The following is a 25,109-nucleotide window of genomic DNA, read 5'->3' on the forward strand; positions in this document are numbered from 1 at the left end:
ATAACTTCAATGCCTCTAGTTGTTAAATGCCAAGACACTTCTCCAAATAAAAAAGCGAGATACCATCTAAAAACTTATTTTTATAAAAGAGCAGGAAAACATGAGTTATTTTAGTTTTCAACCCTACAATTTTACATATTATTACTATTCAGTACGTAGAATTCCGAATTCTTTGAAATTAAAAATAAAACACAAGAGGTAATTTGTCTAAATAGATTTATATTGAAGATTTACATAACTCATTTACATTTGAAAATGCCTCGTATCTTTAACTTTCAACAAACAATTCCCTCAAAAATTCCTCATTTTACGATTACTTTAATAATACAGAGTAAGTTATCTATTCAACAAGATCTTCATCCCCATTGAGTGGAACTTCCTCCCCACTGTCCACAAAGGCAGGTTTTTTCCCTCTGAAAAAAGTCAAAACAAATAGAATCAATATTAAATTTAAGGATAATTAACCAAAATGATTAATTTTGTATCTGGTATAAAAAATTGGCAAGTAAGCAACATTTTAAACTAACACAGTTTAACTCACAACCAGTGTAGGCCTGTTTAATGAAAATTAATTTATTCCTACAATGATATACAAATACAATATATGATCTTCCCAATAATATTAATATTAATTATTAATATGTATAAAACACAATTACATTTTTATTGTCAAAAAATGCTAGACACAAGCACAGGATTGTTTTCACATTACTTCAGGGGGATTTTATATTTTATCGTTTAAGTATAAAACTAGTGATAGTTCTTGGTTGGTTATCCTAAATATAGTCAAGACATTTGTTACAAATCTTGCTCATACTTTACAAATATATATAAGCTTTCATTTACTATATAAATTAACCCAGGTAAGCCCAGCATTGCTATGAAACATGAAAACCCCTCTACAAGAATAAAAATACTAGCATTTTTCTCTTGGCGAATTTCCCTATGGGAAAGTAGCTATTACCGTAGGTGGCATGGTAAGACCTAGGCCCGGGACAAATTTACTTTTTCATTTTGATGTCCCCAGAGCCCAAAAACACCATTCGTTCACATTTTTATATAATGTGTATATAGATTTATATATTTATATGACCGTGAACACGATAACTTGAGTAAGTTAATTTTTGTCAGATTTTGATGAAATTTGGTTTGAAGGTGTAAGGCGGGATAAACTTGAATAAGTTCGCGAACCAGCATGATTGGACCATGGGAACGGGGTTTTACGGGGGGTTTTATGGGGTAAAAATGGGTTGTAGGATTGATTTAAGACCATTCATCACATGTCTAAAGATCAAAAGTTTTAAAAGGTATTAAGTCTTGGCATCTTGTGTTTTGTTTACAGTAATTATCCCAAAGTGTCTATAGTTTGGCTATTTTTACAGAATTATCATTATTGGCTTATATGTTTTGCATTACACTTTTATCATGTAACAAGTATGAGGCATGTCAGTTTCAACTATCTCCCCTGTATAATAGAGTCCACTGTACCGGTACAGTATTATTAGGCTACCAATGGAATTCTAATGATGAGTTGAATAGTTAGTTTTTTTATCCTTACCTTCTTTCACATCTGGTTTTGGCTTGTTGAAGCCACTTAGCAACAACGCTTGTAACTTTGGCTTCCGTGGCTTCACTTGTGCCGAACATTTTCTGTGCAGCAGCTAAAAAAAAAATACTTAAAATGAACTTAATAGGCCTACAGAATAGTAGCCTACATTTAACCCCTAAGACCTAAAGTTTGTCTTCCCATTTCAAACCTGGGGTTAGGTTTAATTTCTGAAGTTTCAAGATTTTACTTTCATATCATCCTTAATATTTTAATAAATCAACTGTTTGACAAGTTCGCTACTGATCGGTTGTACTTTTGCCGGTAGGGCGATCAAAATAGACCGATCCTAATATTCAACGTCACTGATGGACTAAAGGTAGTAAATTAGTCAGTAGCGATTAGTAAACCTTCATTTGATTTTTCCATTATCAGCAAGTTTGGTTAGATAGGTTAGGTTACGACAGTTTAATTTTTATATTATACAAATTATAATTTTTTTACTCTCATTTTGCCCATATTAAAATTCCGCAGGTGAAATAAAAATTGTGCCCCCCTACAGTGCATATCTTAACCGCTTCTGGTTAATAATAATCCAGCTGTAGGCCGATGTGTATAACTTTATTTAGAAGATCTTTATTACATAACCTGTGTCTAAACTTAAGCCTAGACCTAAGTTATTGTAGTAATAAAATATTTATGTTCAAACACCCAGGTACAGTTCTGCAATAAACCTACAAAAGGCCTATTTTATATCATCAAATGCAACTTTTATTCGATTAGGTAACTTAATAAAATATTAAGTTAAGTTAGGAGTACGTTATTTTTCCATAAAATACTTAAGTAAAGTTATAACTTTAAATGTTTGACTCAGATCAAAATATTTCATTCGATGTAAAATATTAAGTTTGTTTTATCTATGGTTTAACTTAGGCTAGAGTTTCTCTTAAAGTGAGGTCCGCAAGCATTTTTTTGTTGGGTCCACGAAAAACATTTAAACCAAATTTATTTTTATATGTATTGTAAATTATATTGTACTAGCCTATTTTGCTATATGCTAAAGGATTAAAATTAAGAAAAATGCAAACAAACTTAAACCTAAATAAGTAACTTACCGGTACTTATTTATTTAGGTTTAAGTTCGTTTGCATTTTTCTTAATTTTGATTTTAATAAGTTGCTTAAAGGCCTATTTTGCTTGGAGCGATTGCAGGGATAGTCATGTGGCGATAATCGCTCCGCAATACTAGCTGGGCACTGCTCTGACAGAGTTTGCGTTGTCCTATTTTGCTTGGAGCGACTATTGCAAGAGCCGCTAGCTACAGACGCGGACCACTGCCCTGGGTACCAGTCTGAGCGATAATCGTGCCGCGACTGAACCTCAAAACAGTCCAGTTCACTCAGTAGGCACATTAATAATAGCCTACGGGTTAAAATAGCGATAATTTACTTTTTTGTTCACATTACTTTTTCCATTCATGTGCTGTTAAGGTTGTACTATTTTGGTTATTTTTCCTTACACATTAATTTCATTTTCTATATTTAACTGAAGAAGAAACAGGTGACTCTTTATTACCAGCAAACTTTGCATTGTTTTTGCTCAAATGGTTGTGTTTACTTTTTTTAGGTAATCCTCGTCTATTCGAATTTAAATATAAAATGCTTGACTGTGTGTTATTTAGTTGTAGGTTTTAATACTGTACCTAGTGTACCTATCAGTTTTTTGTATGAATAAATATTTTTTATTTAGACTCCAAGTTTTATTTTCCGACATTTATATAGGCTACTCTTATTGATACCGGTATCACTAATTTGTTTTTATTAATATAAATATATTTTTTTTATTGATATCACTACAGTTTTCTATTTATATCCTACCTAGTGACATTTAGTGATACGTATCCGTCCAAAATCCTATGTATCACTATGTATTTTCTATCGATCGTCTATTGATACTTCAACTAGGGTCAAGTAGAGCCTTGTTTTTTAACTCCTCCCTGAGTAGATACTTTAAAAAGTTACAACACGCACTCATGACCTCACCATTGTGAGTGCCGGTATTCAAATAACTATGAAAAATCGTGCAAAGACCGAAAATCAATCGTTCTAAGCAAAACGGCCGCTGTAACAGCGATAGTAACTGAGCGATAATCGCTGTGCGACTATCGCTACAGTCGCTCCAAGCAAAATAGGCCTTAAGTTAAGTAGGCTAAATCAAAGTTAAGTTAACTTAATGCCAATTTTAGTTTAATGGAGGAGAAACGTAGCCTATATCAGATACTCATCGTCTGATAGCTGACCAGACTCTTACTGCGATTAAACGTAGGTTACTGCATTTTATCCGACAGTGTCACTAACAAAGTAGGCTTAAATATCGAGTAGGCTACTGAAGTAACTTAGCTTTAAGTTCCTAGCCCTAAGTTATAAGTTACCTACACATTAAAATATCATGGTATAAAATATGGCATTAAGTTAAGTCTAAGGCCGGGTTTTCCTGGACGCGGAAGAGGAGTGCGGAGAGCGGAAAATCGATTAACATGGCATTCCGCTCCGCTTCTAGGAAAACAGTAACATTAAACTAACTTATTTAAGACAAGAGGAGTTCACTCTCCACGCTACTCTCTCCCCGCCTAGAAAAACCAAGCTTTATAGAATAACTTAGTCTACAACGTAACTTAGGCCCATTATACCTATCTTACATGGAGAACTTGATATCCAAGCTGGTTAAAAAAATGTTTTTAGACATACAAACAACTCAAACAAACTAAGTTAGGCCGATAAGTTGACAACAAATTATCGGTCATATTTAAATACACTTCACCTCTAACCTTTTTATTTTTTAGGCTAGGCTAGGCTGACCAACTCAAAAGTGGCTTGCTTTGGGCTTTAGGCTATATACTTAGTTCTTTCAAAATTTTCACTGATTTTGAGTTTACTTAATTTCTTCCTAGGCTATTCTCGTAATTAAGACAATTTGATTTTGTTAGTCACAATCCTTGAGTTTACTTAGTTTGTGCTAGGCCGCTAGGCCTAATAAGAACTTACCTTGATGGATAAGAAGAAATATGCCTAGATGACACTTAATAAAAAATCAGCTTCAACAATAAATAACTTGAACAACTCAGCACCACAATATCGATATTCTCAATGAGAATGAGAGAGATTGAGAATGAATCACTCACAAAAATACACAAAGACAAAGCAGCAATATGGCCGATGTCGTCTTCAAGTGTCGGTCCCACCGTTAGCGTCGTTCCCGCTCGGAATTGTGGGTAACTTACACTCGACTCCAATTCGAATCCAACGTGATACTTAAAAGCTGTAATTTCAAGCCAACGTAAGCGTAATGGAAGTGCATTGTGGGTAATATTACACTCGACTCGGGTTCGAATCTAATGTGATATTTCAAAGCTGTTAATACAAGCAAGTGCAAGCGTATTGGTAGTGTGTTGTGTATGCTCGAATCCAGTTTGAATCTAATGTGACATTTCAAAGCTGTTAATTCAATCCACTGTAAGCGTAATTCAAGTGTGTTACACGAAGTTGACACTTGACTCGAGTTTGAATCTAAAGTGACAATTCAAAGCTGTCATTTCAAGTAAAAGCAAGCGTAATTCAAGGCTTGAATCAAGCTAACGTGCTATCTGGGATTATACTCAAACAAAGTGTAGGCCTGTACTTAATAATACAGTATCACAATTATTTTAGGTTTGATATTCATCCCCACATAGCACCAAATATTTATTTGATATCAAATAGCTATCAAATTTTTGACATTTGAATATCAAATTGATATTCGCGAACATTCATTTGATATCAAATAAACGTTCAATTTAGGTTCAAACGTCACTCAATTTTACATCAAATGAATATTCAAATTTAATATAAAATAAATATCAAATTTGACATTCATAAATTTATTGGTAAAATATAATAAAGAGAATATGATTGAATTTACATTCACATTTAAAATATGATGGTGATAAATATTGATATAACATTTTTGACATTCGAATATTAAATTGATATTCGCGAACATTCATTTGATATCAAATAAATGGTCAATTTAGGTTCAACCTCACTTAATTTGACATTAAATAAATATTAAATTGAATATCAAATAAATGTCTCATACATTTATTGGTAAAATATGTTTAGAAGAATTAGGTTGCATTTTTTCACGTTTCAAATTTCATGGCGATTAAAATAATATCAGTTCAGACTTCTTTACTGTTCTTACCTTGATTTGACTTATTATTCTGAAGTTATAGGTAGTTTGTTAAAGTTCCTGGGTGACCCAAAAATGTAAATATATATATATATTTCTTATTTGACAAAACATTAACAAAAGTATCACAAAACATATTTGTTTAAAACAAAATTGCATTCAAGGAAAACATTTTAAAGAAAAAACTTTGTTTGTCTGATAAAATAAGTTTAATTAAAAATTATTTAAACACAAATATAAAAAAAATATGTACAATTTACAAAAAAAATAATTCTGGTCTTCTTTATCTCCCAAATGGCCTTCTTGAGTTTTCTATTGTTCCTGTAAAAGAGGTTCAACAGAGTTATTTTCTAAGACAGCTATAGATAAAATATAATATGTTAGACAAGGGGTCTCCAACCCTTTTTCCTCGGTGAGCACTTTTTTGTCTAAAAACGCCACCGATTTAGCGACTAACGTTAATTGTTCGCTACTCTATCGAATCACAACATCATCTACTATCGATGCGATTGTAGTTGTCGTTTGTCACAAGGTAAAGGCTTTTTGTGATACGGACGAAATGAGAGCATTCTATTATAAAATTAAAATGTCGTAACCTAACCAAATTAACCAAACTTGCTGATTGTGAAAAAATTGAATTAAGGTTTACTACGGACAAAATGGGAGCATTCTATTATAAAATTAAACTGTCATAAGCTAACCTAACTTGCTGATAATATAAAAAAATATACAAGATAAAAATTGAATGAAGATTATATTTAACAAGGTTAGGTTTGCAGCCATGGAGAAGGTAAAAAGTTTTTTTGAGCATACGTCAATAGTATAGGATAAAGTAAATAAGTTTGCCAAATTTGATCAAAATCTATCCATAAACAAATAAACTACATAGTTTCCTTTTTTAATAATCTAAAATATAGTTCTGTTCATAAAATAAAATTATAAATGCCTCTAATTCTAACGAAAGATGTGCAATTAAGAAGTAATCACATTCTAAGCTAAATCTTTGACAAAAAGTTCAATGATTTTTTAGTGAGAATAGGCTATAAAATTTGACACTTAAAATGTCAGCTAGTTTAAGATTTCAATTTGTAGTTCTGCCAATTAGGATCAATTAAAAATATATATATTTAAATTAATCTGCCGCTACTTGACTACTACTAATATTCCCCTAGGCCTATTGAGAAAAAATTAGCAAGTGAGAGACATTTACTATGTTCCTATTTAAATACGTTAACCTGCCAATTTGGAGACAGGGTATCGTACACAAATTTTGTTGAATGGGGAAGAGACAGTTAATTGCTCTTAATTATGGTATGAGCCGCGAGGTAAATAAATATCCCATGGCTGAGCCTGCATTCATTGACAAAGTTCTCTTTTTACACCTCAAGGAAATCACGGTCAACAATGAAGGGTGTTGCTGGGATTGCAAAAGACAATCACGGCACCGTCGAGACTGCAGTATAATATGCTCGTGAGTCTTGGCGAGATCACGGGAGATGATCACGATATAGCTGAGACCACCTGACCACACGTGTTTACGCAATCGTGGGAGAATATAATTGGTGTTTGCTATAAAAAATAATAATTTTCAAAAACGTATGCTGGCTTTCTGCTGGCTGGAATAAAACTGCACGAGGGCCGGATGTAGCCCACAGGCTGTAGGGGTTGGAGACCCCTTCGTTAGGCATTTTTAAGACCTATTTTTTTACTATACCTGTACTTTATAATTAAATTTGTCGATAAGGCATTGAGTTCTTGACAATAAAGAAAAAAGAGATGGATAAAACCGCAGATTAAGTTTTGCTCATTTGCATAGCCTGTCACTGAAAATTCACAATTTGAAAAGAAAACATCACAGTAGTTAGATGTCGGCCTAATCTGTTAATTATAATAAAATTTAAGTTCTATATTAGGTAATTAGATAAGCAATCTTTTCTTTAACCTAAATTATAAATAACACAATAAATTTACCTTGCATCAATCCTAAACTTTGCTGGGCGAAGCCAATTCTTGATTATAGTAGCAACAACATATATTTCCATTACACCACGATCCTAGTGTTCTTGCGTACCGGTTCTGCCTCTGTATAAAAGAGATTAGTATTAGCACTAGAATTTGTATATATTTTAATTTTCCTGATCAACACCCAGGATAGCCTACAACTAGGTACACATATTAAATTGTTAGTGAAATCTATTTTATATTTTGATGGCATTTGCTTCTTTTGAGTAGCCTTGTTAAAGCTAAATCTAAATCTGAAAATTGAAAATTTTGACCTAGGTAGCCTAGTGGTAAAAGTAATCCTCAGTCACTTGAACAGACAAATATTGGGGTGAGCACTGACTGAAATGAGTGCAACGGTCGGATGTAGTTTGGTGTGTGTATAGGCCTATGTGTGCGTTTAAAAAAATTCAACTAATACAGTTTTCTTTTACACAAGTTAGCACTGCCGGAATATTTATATAGTGTAAATCAAAGACTTCCTATATAAGTGGGTCACAAAAAAGAGAAACTCTCTTAACTGTGTGATGAACCTTAGGCTACGTTATTACCCAATAGGTACCTATCATGAATTAGGTTGTGTTTTGGTGGTAGAGCCTAACTTATCTACAGTTCCTAAGAGAACCTGCAATATATTATCGGACGGTATATATATCTGATTTGATATTAATATTGCAAAACCAATTCACCAAATCTGCAAATCATAACTCAATTTGATGTTTACATAGTGAAAAAACATAGGGAACGATGTATTGAATCGGATAATTATTGATATATAATGTTATTCATCCGATAATATATCGCAGGTTCTCTGCGGAACTGTACCCGTTATGGCAAAAAAGACATACACAGTCATGGCGAATCAAACAGAAAAATTGAAATAAAAACACCTAAGATTGAAACTTTATTTTAACTTATTTTAACTTTGAGAAAACCTAATTGAAATATATGTATGTCTACCTATTATTAATGTCTGATTGTAAATAAAAAAAAAACTTACGCAAGATAGCTGGCTTCAGATGCAGATTGCAAAAGAAAAATTTATTCCTCCTTCCCAGCCTACAGGCTGCTAGACAGCCACTTTGTCACTCGGGAGAATTGGTACCGTAGGCAAATTATTCACTGCTACCAAATAATAACTTCCACCAAAGCTGCAGAGTTATCAACTGAAACAATGGAGAGAAAACTACTTTTAGTTAAATTCATGCATACCTTTCTCTGGCCTAAATATGTATCAAGATTAGTTAGGCCTAATCATTGGTTGGTAAAGGAAGCAGACAACAACTAAAATACAAAAGACTAAGAGACAATACAGGGGTAGACTTTCGTATCTGTTGTCAAAAACAACCGAATGAAAATATCGATCGTTATAGCCTATGTTCATTCAGTTGTTTTTGACAACAGATACGGAAGTGTACCCCAATTCAGTTTAAAAGGAAAATGGATTTCAAATAGGCTAGGCTATTTCTTTTATAATACCGGTAAATTGTAACCTGGTTGAGGTAGAATATGTTAGGCCTAGGCTAGCCTAAATTAAGTTACCGGTAACTTATTCTTGATGGTGAATTTACATAAACTTAAGTTAGTGACTGACGTAAAATATAACCCACATAACTTAGTAATATTTCAAAATTAGCCTAACAAGGTATTACAACACAGTATGGTCCATTTGCCATGTAAACCAGTAAGTTAGTCCTATTTACTAGCCTATATATTGAACACTATTTTCATCCGGAAGTTGCCCTTTGAAGCTAAATAAACTACTGGTTCAGTAAGAACTACTAAGCAAGCCGCCTAACTTAGTAGCTTACGCCTAGGCCTAATTAGTATGCAGAAAAATACTTCCTCTAAAACAGATTGCCTATTTTGAGGTTTCAGATTTATCTATTTATACTTAAGTTAAGGCATTAGGAATGATAAGTTGGCCAATTTAATTTGTACAGTAGCTTAACTTACTTAGGTCTAGGTAAGGCCAAGGCCTAAAATACGTCTATGTTACTAGGTAGCCTATAGTGACTTATACTTACATACTCCAAGGATCAAAACGTGAAAAGATGTTCGGTGTAGGTTATGCCAATACCCAGTCACAAAAATAACAACTCTAAACTAACAGTGACACACACTAAACAAAATATCAGCACACTGATTTGAGGTTATGTCTTGTTCTTGAATCTTGATACTCTTGTTGCTTCCATAGTTTATTTTCACTACTTGTGTAGCCTACTCAACAAGTTAGTTGTCACTGTACATTTTACATAAATCGTGTACTTTCCCTCAAAATGGGCAATTTGTTGGTTAATAAATAAATAAATCCACACCGTGAGTAAACTGGCCACCACTCACTGGTCGCGCGACGGATTTTGTAATTTGTTTTGTATTGTAATGTTTTGTTTTGTTTGCTGAGTTAGGTTAGAATTAAGTTGGTGTTTTGTCTTCAGTCTTCCTCTCTTCCTTTCATACGAATGGGCCAAGTCAAGCTCAAACTAGATACTTAACATATTTTTAGAGTTATATTACACTTAAAAAAATTTAAATTTACGTTTGGTTTAATTTACTAGTAAAAATAAAATGATAAGGCCAATCGGGAGTTTGACTTTTTTATTAATAAACAAAACTTTTAAAAAAGCTGTGTTTCCTATTCACTCTTCTTGAAATGTGTAGTAAGCCTAGATTCAGAAAAATATCAGATGTTCCAACAACTCCCCCCCCCTCCCGCGAAAAGTCAAAATCCATCATCAATTAATTAAAAATTACAGTGTTCAGTGTTCCTTCCTATTATTAATTATTTTGAGATTATTGACCTCCGACCTCCATGTTACAAACTGGGGCCCATTTCATAATAAAGTACAAACTAATATTATTAGTAAATCAGCTGATTGCCCAATGCAAATCTAATGGAAATAACAAGTTACAAGTTGTAACTTGTAGTTTATTATGAAATGGGCCCCTGTAGGCACAATTTGTTTTTCAGGATTAATTTTGCCAACAGTGTCATTTAGAGGCTTCTAATCTGATTGACTTTAATGAAGGTTTACTAATTGAAAAATTAGTTTTGTTCATAGAATAAAATTATAAATGCCTCAAATTCGATTTTATATTTTTTTTATTGTGAAATTAAATCGTCATAACCTAACCAAACCAACCAAACGTGCTGACAATGAAAAAATCTAATGAAGGTTTATTAATCGAAAAATAGTTGTGTTCATAAAATAAAATTATAAATGCCTCAAATCCTATTTTATAATTTTTTAATTATAAAATTAAACTATCATAACCTAACCAAACTAACCAGAATAATTGCTGATAATGAAAAATCGAATGAAGGTTTTATTCGAAAATATGTTTCTGTTAATAAAATAAAACTATAAATGGGTCAAATTCAATTTTATAATGTTTTAATTATAAAATTAAACCATCATAACCTAACCAAACCAACCAAACGTGTTGATAATGAAAATGTCCAATACAAAAAATAGTGCTACGGGTGGGATTCGAACCCAGGTCCTTCGGATTATCAGCCCAGCTCTCTATCCACTATACCACCGAGGCCGTTGACGTAAATCCGTATCGTTGCGGTAATGATGTTCCCTCAGCCAATCAGAAGCCTCAAAAAAAGTACTGTAGGCAACACTAAACCTGAAATAAAAATTCAGCCCCCTGTAGGCTGGGGACTAATTCTTTACTCTAAAAAATTTAAAAAGTTAAATCTAAAAATTTTTAAAACTAGTATATTTGGAAATTTTCAAAGAGAAAATCAAATTTTTAACATTAAGAATATTTAGATAATATTCTAAATTTGATGTTATTTGACTTTGATATTTTGAAGATACAATAAATATTCAAAGTTTGACATTGTTTGACTTTGACATTTTGAACATTAAATGAATATCAAATAAATATCAAATTTTTGATTTGACATAGTTTGATATATTGAATGTTTATTTGATATCAAATAAATATTCTGTGCTATGTGGGTCTCCAGCGTGAGTTGGACAACATTATCTGAACATAATTGTAAATAGTAAATAGTTTGTGAACAGTTTGTAAACATTTTGTAAATGCAGAAACCTATATTTGTTGTTTTATCAACTGTTTCAATTTTCAACAACTAAAGCAGGGGCGTCGCCTTGGGGGGGGTAGGGGGGGTAGCCTCCCCCCCCTAGAATCTGGGAAAGAGAAAAGTTGGGAATTTCCTTGCCACGAGTTGGGACAGTTGGGAAGTCAGATACAAGAAAAATATATTTTTAAACTAAACAAAATTTAAATATTTCCGAAAATCCATCAAAGATAAAAATTGCTTTGACTTGGACAAATAAACTTTAAGCTTCTTTGATTTCATTTAACTTTGATTAAACAAGGCTAAACAATGGCTAAACACGCCTTATTTTAAGAAATCAATAATCAATTAGCGGTATAGCTTGTTGGAATTTCGTTTACGAGAAATTTTGTTCCTTATTGGACGTATGTGGGCTACCTTGATCCTGTCCTGTGTGGATGATTCTGAATGATTCGTCTGCGAGACTGCGAGTTTGAATTTTGAAAGTGCAAGCAATGTAGCTCTTCTGTTCAATTATGTTGTTTGTTAGTGTTTACAAGAAATTCAAAAATATTTTTTCCGTCAGTCACATGAAATATATTTTATACCTTTTTTTGTGGTATTTGGAGCAGGCTAACTGACCGAAGTACTTGCTAATAAGCAGATTAAAATAACAGATAGGATAGGTTTTGTGTATCGGTATTACCTCTAAAACTCTTATTTTTTAATAACCTAAATGAAATATGTATTCTCTGAATATTAAAAAAAAATCTACACAATTTATTTATCATTCCTAATTAAGGATTTACAAATGAATCAACTAATCACTCTGAAACAGATCTACGTGGACAAAACATAACCTAAAATTTGATGTTTGACTTTCACTCTAAGTTTGATTTTTGTCTATGCTTGACTATCTCCAGGCTTACTTGTTAATATAGGAAACGTTCAGAGTCGTAGAATGTTATGAACGTGCAATCTTCCTTGTTACTTTGCTCATGTTGTATTTAGAGCAACAAAACTGGCTTTTTTAATTCAATCGGAGAAGAAAGTGGTCTTAGCCCTTTCAAGAATTTTATGGGAATAATGACAGCCTCACAATGTGTGCAAAGACAATTTAAATCTAAAAAAGAGATTAGAGTAATCAGAAATGTATTCTTTTTATGCACAGCAAGGAAAGATTGTACAACCATAAACGATATAAGACAATTGTTAACCTGATAATGAGAAAAGGAAAACGACCAGTAAAAGTGTGTAAATTGTTTATATAACGTGATTTAAGTACCATTATACAAACATAACGGTGATACTGGATGAGAAATATATGCCTATTTATATCATGTATTTACACTATTATGATCAATGATATGTTTTAATTTTTAGTGCACTTAATAAAAACTAATAACACAATTTGTTTTATATTTTTTTAACAAATAATTATATTTCATACAACAAAATGTCCTTTCTAAATTAACTATAGCAAACTTAACGTGATATTTAATGGCAAACACGTTCATTTATTACTAATTTGCTTCTATGTAAGGGTTTAGTTTTCATCGGTCATTTAGAATCAAACTGTCAATTCGTGGAATTAGTAAAACTGTTGCATCTGGCCCGTAATATCCAAAGAATCTTTTTCTTCCCAGGCACAAAACTCTTTTCATAGTAGCAATTTTGCAATCATTATTAAATACATATCTTGTTTGCAGTAAATAATCCTCTTAAAACGAATAAATTGTTTTATTTAATTTCATGTGAGCTTTTAAATGATTGTATTTTACGATAATCCTCTCTGTTCAAAATGTAAAGCTTCCTAAGGTTATGTTGCAACCTAGTACGATATCAAAGCAAACGCTTAAAGCTTTGCCAAGCACTACCCTGATACCACAACTACAGTTTAACGCGGAGCTGTTAATCCGTGCGATAATATTCTTCCCCCTACAATAAAAATATTGATATTGTCATAAACTAACGTGAACTATAATTAAGAAATGGTGAATATTTCTTTTCCTACAGTTACCTAACAATGTACATGTTCTCTCACTGATTTGAGAAAGCAAAGTGGCCAATTCGCTCACCAGTGAGACAATGTTAACATTGTCTCACTCTAATTACTTTGTCTCACTCCAGATTTGCAACGTGAAGTCACGAAATAGTGAGCGCGTAACATGCAGACAAGGTCGTATGCGCGCGAAATATGTTGGCAGCACTGGCTGTAAATCAGCTGGTAAGCTGTTGTAATGTTGTATCATTAAATGTCATATTAAAAGTTCACTTCTGTGTAAAAATATGTTACGTTTCTTTACCAATTTATTTGTTTTATGGTAACCGTAGGAAAAATATAATGTGCAACTCGAGTGCAAAGTGCTATTGCCTCACTCGAGATACCATTCCTCACTCGCCTACGGCTCGTGAGTAAGTATTTCTCTCGAGTGAGTCAATTGCTCACTTTGCTCACTAGTTGCACAAATAACTATTTTATAAAACAGAAATGCAATTTTAAAGCTAGGCAAAAAGGGAGAGCTAATTCAATAGCCAAAATAAAAACACATTGTTTAATATATTTTCGTATAACTTTCTAGTCCAAAAGTCAGTAAAGTGTAAATGAAGTTTGATTTACAAACCTTATAAGGGCACTCCCTTATAAGGTTGTTATAAGGTTGTTGTTGTTAGACATAGCCCACTGGCTATGTCTAACAATCTGACATAAAATCGTAGAATTTTAACGTGATAGTAGATATCTTGGTGTTTTTAATATTATGTCTATCAGCCTAATTGTAATTTATACGTATAATATAATATTAATGGGTCATTTAAATGCATGAAAATCCCCATGTATTGTTATTGTAAGCATTTTCAGAGGATAGACTAAACATTATCACTAGTTTGTACTTTGATTAGTATATTTTTAAATTGAAAGATTACATGTAAAAAGAGGTTTACAGGACCCCAGGTTGAAAACAGATTTCAAAATTAAGTTTCTAACAATTGGGACATTCTTTAAATTATTCATTTATATTGGTAAGGCTAGGGCCACACTTGGCGACTTTGTCGCGGCGACTTAATTTCACGCGATTTTGTCGCGACGACAAAGTCGCTGAGGGTGGCCACAATAGGCGACAATTTCAACCTTCAAGTTCACTTTTTTACCATACCAGTAAATAGGGGTTCGAGATGTTGTATTGTATTATCAAAATCGTGTCATTAAATTTTGGAAATAAATAGACCTAAGGATCTATTTTTGATTCTAGTTCTAGTTTGATGGAGATGAAGGTTAACATTTTTATTGTATGTATAAGTTTATTATCAACCAAGTTGAACGTTTTTATTTTATACGAGTCTTATTTTAGGTTTATTCTTTTCTATAGACTAGAATAATATTATTCACAACACTGATATTAATATTTCATCATTACAAACTTGTTTAGGCCTACCCTAGTTGTAAGTTTTATGAAAGTTAAAATGTTGATCTTAACTTCTAAAAGTATTTTAATTTCATTATTTTTTCATACAATATTTTTTCTATACTAATTTGTACTCTGAGGCTTATTTTATATCCCTAAAATTTTACACTGCTACGTCTGCTACCACAATGGTTTGCAAAGTTTTTTGGATTTGAAACATTACTTGTTCAAGTTTTTTGAAGTCATAAAATTTCATTATGAATTGGTAGAAGTTTTAGAAATTGAGTAATTTTGTATATATGTAAAACTAGCTATGTTTTGTTAATGCAAGTTTATAAATACTGAATTGAATGTTACTGCAGTGTAGTATACTAATTTGTAGATTTTTAAAAATAGTACAGAAATTGATTTCTAAAAAGAAAAATAGTTGGGAAATCTATGTTATGCAGTTGGGAAATTTGAGGCTTCTCCCCCCCCCTGGAATTTAACCAAGCAACGCCACTGAACTAAAGTAAATATTAACTTTTAATTGAAGGCATAACGGCATAACCTAAAAAAATGCTATGAGTTTTGTAATGAAGAAAATAATTATTCTTTGAAGTGTAGCGAAAAGTAATGTTCAAAACACAAGTGAAAGTGGGTCCATACATATTCTTGACCAATTAAAGTGCTCGATAAATCTCGAACTTCAAACATGGTCTCAGATATGTAATGACTCACTTTCTACTCTTATTATGAAATATACTATTTGTCCATGTGGTGAACTATATACTTTTCATATTGCATCAGTAATTAACAAACTAAGCTAGAAAACAAAATAATGTTAAAGATTTTTATTTGCAACTGTTTAAAAAAAAAAAAAAAAACAGCAAATGCGCTAACGAGTTACAACAACAATAATAATGACATAAAATATATAAAAAGAGTAGGCTCAACAACCGTCCTTCAGCTGGCTATTCATGATCATCAGGGCTCACATCATGAGTAGGTCATGTGTTTTTTGTACAATAATTGAATGTCTGTCGTAGTCTCGTAAGTCTAGAAATCAACAATAGCTTTAAAATATATGATGAAAAATGGCAACTAGGTCCAGGATAAATTCTTAACATTTAGGCCTATTGAGATTTCTCTAAGGGTCAACTTGATGGCTCGTTATGTGTGAGTAAATATATTGTTAGTATTTTTTAATTAACACTTGTTTCCTATTACAGATTCCATGACATGGGGAAAGCACTGGACATTGAGCATTTGCCCCTATTAGTTCTAGATGCACTTGTTCCTTTTCTCTCTGAAAAAGATTTAAGCAATTGCATGGGCGTTTGTAGAATATGGTACAGTATTTTTAGTGATAATTTATTTTGGAAAAGACATTGTATAACTAGCTCAAATCACTATTTTTCAAAAACTAAGTGCCTTGTTGAACCTGCTTTTCAACTAACAAACGACACACTTATGCCCATTGAAGAAAACCGGCTTCAGTTCTTGCAAGAGCGACACTTATTTCAAAATGTTAGATGTGGTCGCTTCAGGAAGGAAGTAATTGAACATGAAGATGAGCGCTGCCGCTTTCTGTTTCCTTATGTATTATTTTTGGACAATGACCATATATGTGAAAACAGATATACCCATGATGAAGGTCGAACATATGAGACTCGAGTTTGGAATTTAGCTGAGACTCCAGTCCTAGTATTGACGATACCCCACTGTTTGAGTGGATTGCGGAAAGCTAAAATTTATAAAATAGTCAATAGCGATCTGATAGTTGTCATTCAGTGTAATGTAGTACAAGTTAACAAAATCAGCTTGGATTCCAAAAGCTGGGTTCGGAAACATCTCTTCTTTTTTGATAAACCGGAAGAGTTCTCTCGTAGTTTAACAGCTGATTGTGATATTGAAAGTATCGTGGTCTCAACAATTAGTGAATTTCCAGAGGTTGAGTTTCATTGTAAGTTTGTTTTTAGTGGGCAATACATGATTGGAACCTATGAACATGGGGAATCTGCTATCTTGCACATTTGGGACGTCAATACGGGGAAAAAGGTTAAAGAAGACAGATACGAAATCGGACCAATAGAAAGTATAACTTTACAGTCTACTCAGCAAGTCACTGAAAAGGTCCTCGTAACCTACTGTTTAAAACATGTCGCTAACATAGGAAATGATGTGGGAAAGTGTTGCTCAATTATTTATGATACTTCACTGTTACAGTTTATCCTGCCCAGTCGGTTTGTTCACGATTCTTATATGCATGATTCACGTGTGTTGTATTTTGATGGCCATTTGAGTGTCATAGATGACTATCATCCCCTCGAGATAGTACATCATCATGATGCAATGAACCAGTATAAAACTGGACCAAGCACATCTTTACTACCTGATTATATAAAAACATGTCCTGAAACCACTGTTCATCCCCTAGGCAGTAACCTACTGATAACTACCGAGCAAGAAATATACCTTGTAAATCCTGTCAATTTAGTAACCAGTTGCCTATTGAGGGTCGATTTTCAACTTCTTTTTACTGAAATGTTGGCTGGAAGATTTATTTTGTTGCATGGATACAATGATCAACGCTTTCAAGAGGTATGGGAGATTGGCAATGGCAAAACAGAATGCAGAAAAGTTATGTCCATCGCAGAATCCATCACACCAAATGAAGAACTTTGTATTACCGGGACGTCAAATAGTGTCTGTTCTAAAGTTGTTTTAGAGCATGAATACACAACTATTGTATTGAATTTCTGGTAGAAAGTAAAATATGTGGTCAGTGTTGTGGCATGACCTTGTCATTTTCAGTCATACTATGATCAGGTTTAAATTAATTATTGAAGACCCACTGTTAGTTGATACAGGATCACACTTTTTTGTAATTTACCTATTTAGAGTTATTAAGTTTATAAAATATCTTGAATGTTATTATTATTGTTATTCGGTTTATATAAAGTTTATGCAATGTTTATTAGCAAATTTCCCATATAGGGAGAATAAGCTATTACCGTAGTACTCATGGTAAGACCTGGACCAAGGAGTGATATACTTTTTCGTTTTGAGGTCCCCAGAGGCCAAAAACACCCTCTGTTCGAATATATAATATAATTTCGAATATGATTTAGTTTGAAAATATATAAACTGATTTAAAAGTGTAAACCTACTTACTTTCAAACCCCTACTTTTGATGTTAATAGATCCATAAGAATATGACAACATACCTTAGTGTAGCAATAGCATCAATTGCTTCATATTGATGCTTCATGAATGAGATGTTTTACTATAATTCTTCAATTTTAGTCAAGCCCCCTCACATGTAGCTTACTATATCAATAAAAAAATTAAACTTTAAGCAATATTTTACAAAACGTATACAACCTCACTTTAAAACCAAACATAACCCTCCTCAATCTACATAAAGGTCACAAACATCTTAGGCATCCATCTTGACAACAGACTAAGCTGGGATAACCACATTACACAACTTTGTAAAAGATTGGCTAGAATAACCTGTCTCTTGAGAAAACTTAAATCATGTGTGAGTTTTAACACTTTGGTAATGACTTACTACGGTTTGTTTCACTTACAGCTGCTTTATGGTTTGCGTCTCTGGGGTGGTTCACATTTGGCTCAGAAAGCATTTGTTTGGCAAAAGAAAGCTCTTAGAGCCATGCTAGGATTGCAAGATCATGAATCCTGTAGGGATCACTTTTCCAATTTAAATTTGCTTACACTGCCATCTATGAACATTCTTTATAATTTAATTAAAAAAAAAAAAACAACCCCTTAAAATTTTCTAGCTATTCTCATCCATACAACACGAGGCACAAAAACAACCTAGTCACACCTCAAATCAGACTTTCAAAAACTTTAAATATCCATTTTTACATCCAACATATTTTCTTCAACAAGCTACCCACTTGTTTTCGTGGACTACCTTACAAATATATTGCTAACTATTTTTAAAGTTGTAACTATTATACAATTTATAGTTTATCATTTATAATTGTTATTAGCTTTCAAATTATAAGAGTAGAATAATACAAATATTTCACGAATGATGTTATAAAAAAACTAGCTGACCCGGCGAACTTTGTATCGCCTAAGTTATAGGTTTCCCCTAAGACAGACCGATGGAAAGAAAGTACCGTTACGTTTAATTTTCAAGATGATCTCGTTCGCATTGCTCAATCACGTCCTGGTTGAAGTTCGTTCGCTACGCTCACTCACCTTTGGGTTGGAGCTCGTTCGCTGCGCTCACTTGCCTTTAGGTTGGAGCTCGTTCGCTACGCTAACTCGCCTCCAGGTTAGCTCGTTCGCTACGCTCACTCGCCTCCAAATTGAAGTTCGTTCGCTACGCTCACTCACCTTTTGGTTGCAAATTAAAAGAAATAATAGTGCTGCACCCTGTTGGTAATCCTTGTAACTGGAACATCATAGAACAGAACCAACTTGTTTAATTGAAACAGCTGTTAAGATTCATTAATTCCATTTCTCATAAGGTTAACATGGGAAACTCCAGAGCCACTGTGGCGGAGCCCTTTTAAGAATTTCGAAACGGGAAATAGTTTACGTCCGATTCGCATACCTACAGAATTTACACACCAAATTTCATTACGATTGGTGAAGTCGTTCCGGAGGAGTTTGCAGACAAACACTGTGACTCGAGAATTTTATATATTAGATACAACAGATTATTTTTGGTACATAAATCGTCACTAGTTTAGTTTTCTTGTAAATCTACAACTACTGAAATATTTTGAACTGAATTAGCAAAATTATATAAGAAACAATCTGTGAAACCACCTGAAACAGACAAAATGTATATTATGCATCATCGGTTTTCATAAAAACTAAAAGATGTTCCATTACTATGACCAAGATAATCAATGTAGTATGAATTCTTTGGGAAACCGTAAAACCCTATCAATCTATGACTACCTACTCTGTTCTCGATAATCATAGGAGCATTTGATTATCTATTGATTTAACATGGAGTTATATATTAAATTTCTGCCATTGTTTTTACACTTAGATTTAAAGAATTAATCTACTAGGTTTGAACTTTGCACACTCTTGTGAAGCAAAGGGTACAAGTTCGATCTACTAGTTCTGAGATAAATATACTACGTACTCAATTCAAACTACGTATTGAGACTTGAATCACGAATATCTGTTGGTTTGTCATTTGGCTTATAATATTGATTTTATATTAATCATAATTTTGATCCATATTACTCATTAATATATATAGTTATATTGTTAAACAATATAAACTACATTACTCCTGAATTTCCAATAAATGAGTATTTTTAATTTCTTCTTTGTGAATGGATTAAGTAAATAATCAGTTTATATTGTATGCTTACTCCGTAAAATATGGCTTTGGAAACGTAGAAAAAGTCCCAACCATTCAACGTAATGTTCCTGGATCTGATGTTGACCAGAAACTTACGAATCTGTAACAGAACAAAATCTTAAACTTGATAATTTAAATACAAGATGCTTAAATAATGCAAAACTTGATAAATATTTGTAATAAATTTAACCTTGATTTGATGTTACGGTATCTTCAACACTGATCTGGCTAAGCAATCATTTGCTATGCTTGGAAACGAATCAAATCAGCAACCTTCACATGTTAAGGTAAGGATTATAATCACCTAGGTAACTAAACAGAATTTTTGAATACTCTGTCTCTTGTGATATCCTTAAATTAATAGTGCTGCACCCTGTTGGTAATCCTTGTAACTTTTATGCTGTTGAACATCATAGAACAGAACCAACTTGTTTAATTGAGACAGCTGTTAAGATTCATTAATTCCTTTTAAATATGAAAAATTATAAGATTAACATGGGGAACTACAGAGCCACTGGGGCGGAGCCCGAAAGGGTTTTTGAGATAATAATATGCTTTAATGTTAATCGGGAATGTGAGCTATCAGCATGCCAAATTTCAGCCCAATCCGTCCAGTAGTTTATGCGTGATTGAGCAACACACACACAAACATACACACAAACTCACAAACTTTCAGATTTATAATATTAGTAAGATAAGATACCTACTTCTAGGATTGTGCTGTTTTCTGAAGTATCAGACCTTTTCCTCAAAATACGGTATAAAATCACTGGCGTTTTATTTCCCTGCAAAATAAATACAATCATCAACCTATAAAGTAAATAGGCTGGTATGTTTCAGTTTGTTACGATAAAAAAATCATTCCATAAAATTAAACTATCAATAAAGTTGTGGAACTCCTTATCCAATCTTGTAATGTGAAATCGCCTAAAACCTTGTTTTAAACAACCACAAGAAATTATGGTTCTGAAATGTGGTTTGAAAATAAATTATCTATATATATAAAATCCAATGTATGTTTGTTTGTCCTTTATGGACTCCGAAACCGCTTGACAGATTGTAATGAAACTTTCAGGTATTTTTAAGCATTATTCAAGGATGGTTTGTGTGAAGTTTGGTGCAGATCCCTTAAAAGGGGTCAGCCCCAGTGGCTCTGGGATTCCCATGTTAACCTTATGAGTAATCATATTTAAATGGAATTAAAGAATCTTAACAGGTGGTTCAACTAAGCAATTTGATTCTGTGATGTTCCATAGCATTAAAAATTTAATAGGTTTACCAACAGGGTGCAGCACTATTATTTTTTTTTTTTTATGACAACAGCTAAGTTGCAACTAAAAGGTGAGTGAGCGTATAGCAAACGAACTTCAACCCAGAGGTGGGCTAGCAAAGCGAACAAGCTAACCTGAAGCCGAGTGAGCGCAGCGAACGAACTTTAATCAGGACGTGATTGAGCCATGCGAACGAGCTCATCTTGAAAATGAACGAGCATTTGACATAAAACCACATTAGGACGAAATTTGTCAGGCCAGCTAGTTGGATATAATAGAAACATTAATTTTCTTCATTACATTGGTTTATCCAGCAAATGTACCATATAAATCAAACCACCGACTTTGACTTGAGCAACAGTTCTATTGTCAAAACTGAAGATTACTATTGGTTGAGTACACTGAAGACCAGTAAATTAAAGTTTTCTCTTATTTTAGGGCGGATTTTATAATATGTTTACTCTTTGGGGTTTTTAGCACAGAGAAATAAGAAACGGAGGAATAATTCAGTGTGCACTTCAGGGGCCAAGCTCTAGTCACTGGTGTCTACAAATAGTTTTGGTGTCCAACCCCAGTCGCTGGTGTCTAGCCCCTACCACCACTGTTGGATCGCTTCTCCTAACCCCTTTAGCACTCCTTTCCCCCCTTGCCATCGTACTACAACCTCATGCTGGACAAAGACCTTGTAGCACAATGATCACCACTAAAGCTCTTACTTGCCCTCACTATGTTGTTGTGAGCCTTAGTGCTAATGTACGCATACAAGTTACAAGAGCCGAAAGCACACTTCTCTACTTCTCTGTGGTTTTTAACACTAGAGGACAAGCATTTGAAAAATATAAAATTGTTTGCCTAGCTCTTTTGTCCTAAAGATCTTTATGAGCTAGTGTTCTTGTATATCAAATTGTTCACATCTATATAGAACGTATGTAGCCAATTTTTCATTCAAATAGAACATAACAGAGTGTGCTACAGTAAATTTAATTTCCTGTCGAAGGCTCAATTTAGCTGTGTTAATTTTCATTCCAGAATTGGCTACAATTTAAACAAGAGTGTGGAATGACTACTTCTCTCTACATTTTAATCTAAAATGTAGCAAAAGTAGTATAGTCTAAGTAAATTATACTTTAAAAACCAACCTCATCAAGTATTTGCTGACAAGCAGAGCACAGAATGACAAAATCAATCAATAAACCACAAATAGAGTAAAGTGTCAGTTGTAAAGCGATGAAAGTTTTAGGATTTTCAGCAAACTTGGAGCTCCAGATTTCAGGGGTCACACACAGGAGGTACACAAGGAAAGTCATTTTAACGAAGGTTGTGCTGCAGAATAGAAAAACGTTAAAAGAAAATGCACGGGAAACTTGAACAAGCAAGTTGCCAGTTTTCCAATGTTTCCTCCGCAGATTTTCTATTTTTTCACTTTTCACATCTTTTTCCAACTTCCCATTTGACAATTTTGATAATCTTTGGTTGATTTGGTTGTAGGACATCGAGGCGATGCTCAAAACTGTTAGAAATGTGTAGTTAACTGTGGTTGACACGATAAAGCAATTGCATATTTCCAATGCCAGTAGAGCAGTTTGGTATTTCGATCTGAAAAGTTGATTTACAATTGAATAAAGTGAAGATATCTAGACCAAACGAGTAACGACTATTTAACACAGTTTACATTAAAGGACTCTTCAGGTGATAAGTAGAAAAGCAGCTGCCCAACACAATGTGCTCAAGCAGACAGTAATATCTCATAGCATATTTCTATGACATATTCTGTTCAAAATTTTTTTATGGTCACACTTCTATGGGTATTTTTGACTTAGGTCTAATGATGGTGGTATTAATTGAATAGGTAGTTTAGTTTATGGGGCTTGCATTCAAATATGAAGGTCGCTATGGTTTGATTCCTAGTGAGATTGTTTCTGGGCCCAGAACCCTTTGCTGATCAATTAAATTATGATGCATCAAGCAAAAGGTCTGTTTGACAGTAACAAGACTAGGATTTAGGCAGTTTCCTTACAAAACAGCCAATAACATAGACGGACACAAAATAAAAATAAAAACATTTGGTGGGATGAAGAACTGGAGTGAGATGATTATACACTTATATTTTCCATAATAGGTTAAAGGTACCTGGTGGTGTTAATGAGTGCAATTCACTCCAAAAGCTTTACAACTTTAATTTTGTTTAAGTTTACAATAATAGGGTTGTCTGTAAATTAAAATCCCCACCAAGCAGCCAAAAGTGAGCTAACTAAAGTCTGATATTATCAAATCAACGTCATGTCTTTTACTTCATTCTCTACTATTATAGTTGGTCCCCACCCCTATGGAAAAAGTCTTGTCATGGTAGGTATTATAAATCGTCGTGAAAGAAAATTTATGCCCCCGCTAAGTATGAATCGTATTCTGTGATTAGGTGTCTGTTTCATTATATAATTATTTACAAGGATCACAGAATTGGTTTAAGGTACGCAGGTTTGCTGGCATGAATTCTGGACACCTGGCCAATTAAAATTCAGGTTGAGGACCACCTTATGGGACTAAATGGGTGCTCTCGAAAATGTTAGGCATGGTGTCTTTAACTGTTAGATTTTCTTCGATACAACAAAGATACAAAAAACATCTCACTCCCTTGTACACTCATTGTTGTATATTAAAATACCAACATTTGGTCTCTGTCTCAATAGTGATACAATGATTGTGATAATGGTTTACATAAGATAAAGACTACACTATAATATCTACTGTACTGTATTTAAAAAATCAACATTTGCTAACACTACCCTACCTAGGTGACATTCAAATTAATTTTTCCTACAGTTACCTAACAATGTACATGTTCTCTCACTGATTTGAGAAAGCAAAGTGGCCAATTCGCTCATCAGTGAGACAATGTTAACATTGTCTCACTCTAATTACTTTGTCTCACTCCAGATTTGCAACGTGAAGGCACGAAATAGTGAGCGCGTAACATGCAGGCAATGTCGTATGCGCCCGAAATACGTTGGCATCACTGGCAGTAAATCAGCTGGTCAGCTGTTGTACTGTTGTATTTGTCACTTCACATTAAATGTTATATTAAAAGTTCACTTCTGTGTAAAAATAGGTTATGTTTCTTCACCAATTTATTTGTTTTATGGTAACTGTAGGAAAAGTATAATGTGCAACTCGAGTTCAAAGTACAATTGCCTCACTCGAGAAACCATTCCTCACTCGCCTACGGCTCGTGAGTAAGGATTTCTCTCGAGTGAGTCAATTGCTTACTTTTCTCACTAGT

The 25,109-nt window shown here is 33.3% G+C and overlaps 3 long non-coding RNA genes across 3 annotated transcripts; all 3 read right to left on the bottom strand.

Annotated features, from left to right (window-relative positions):
* Positions 1 to 239: 239 nt before the first annotated feature.
* On the bottom strand, positions 240 to 4,647 carry LOC128993894 (uncharacterized). Its single transcript, XR_008490848.1, has 3 exons — positions 4,591 to 4,647; positions 1,559 to 1,661; positions 240 to 413 (listed from the first exon to the last, which is right to left on the bottom strand). It is a non-coding gene; the product is annotated as an uncharacterized LOC128993894 (long non-coding RNA).
* Positions 4,648 to 6,018: 1,371 nt separating this feature from the next.
* On the bottom strand, positions 6,019 to 10,317 carry LOC128996032 (uncharacterized). Its single transcript, XR_008491010.1, has 4 exons — positions 9,802 to 10,317; positions 8,775 to 8,940; positions 7,745 to 7,855; positions 6,019 to 6,094 (listed from the first exon to the last, which is right to left on the bottom strand). It is a non-coding gene; the product is annotated as an uncharacterized LOC128996032 (long non-coding RNA).
* Positions 10,318 to 19,904: 9,587 nt separating this feature from the next.
* On the bottom strand, positions 19,905 to 21,348 carry LOC128994029 (uncharacterized). The gene is made up of 3 exons (XR_008490866.1): positions 21,269 to 21,348; positions 20,572 to 20,661; positions 19,905 to 20,008 (listed from the first exon to the last, which is right to left on the bottom strand). It is a non-coding gene; the product is annotated as an uncharacterized LOC128994029 (long non-coding RNA).
* Between the last annotated feature and the right edge of the window lie 3,761 nt (positions 21,349 to 25,109).

The sequence above is a fragment of the Macrosteles quadrilineatus genome, unplaced genomic scaffold (assembly GCF_028750875.1).
Source record: "Macrosteles quadrilineatus isolate MER2022 unplaced genomic scaffold, UCM_ALF_1.0 Scaffold_5__1_contigs__length_97177068, whole genome shotgun sequence".
Lineage (NCBI taxonomy): Eukaryota > Metazoa > Arthropoda > Insecta > Hemiptera > Cicadellidae > Macrosteles > Macrosteles quadrilineatus.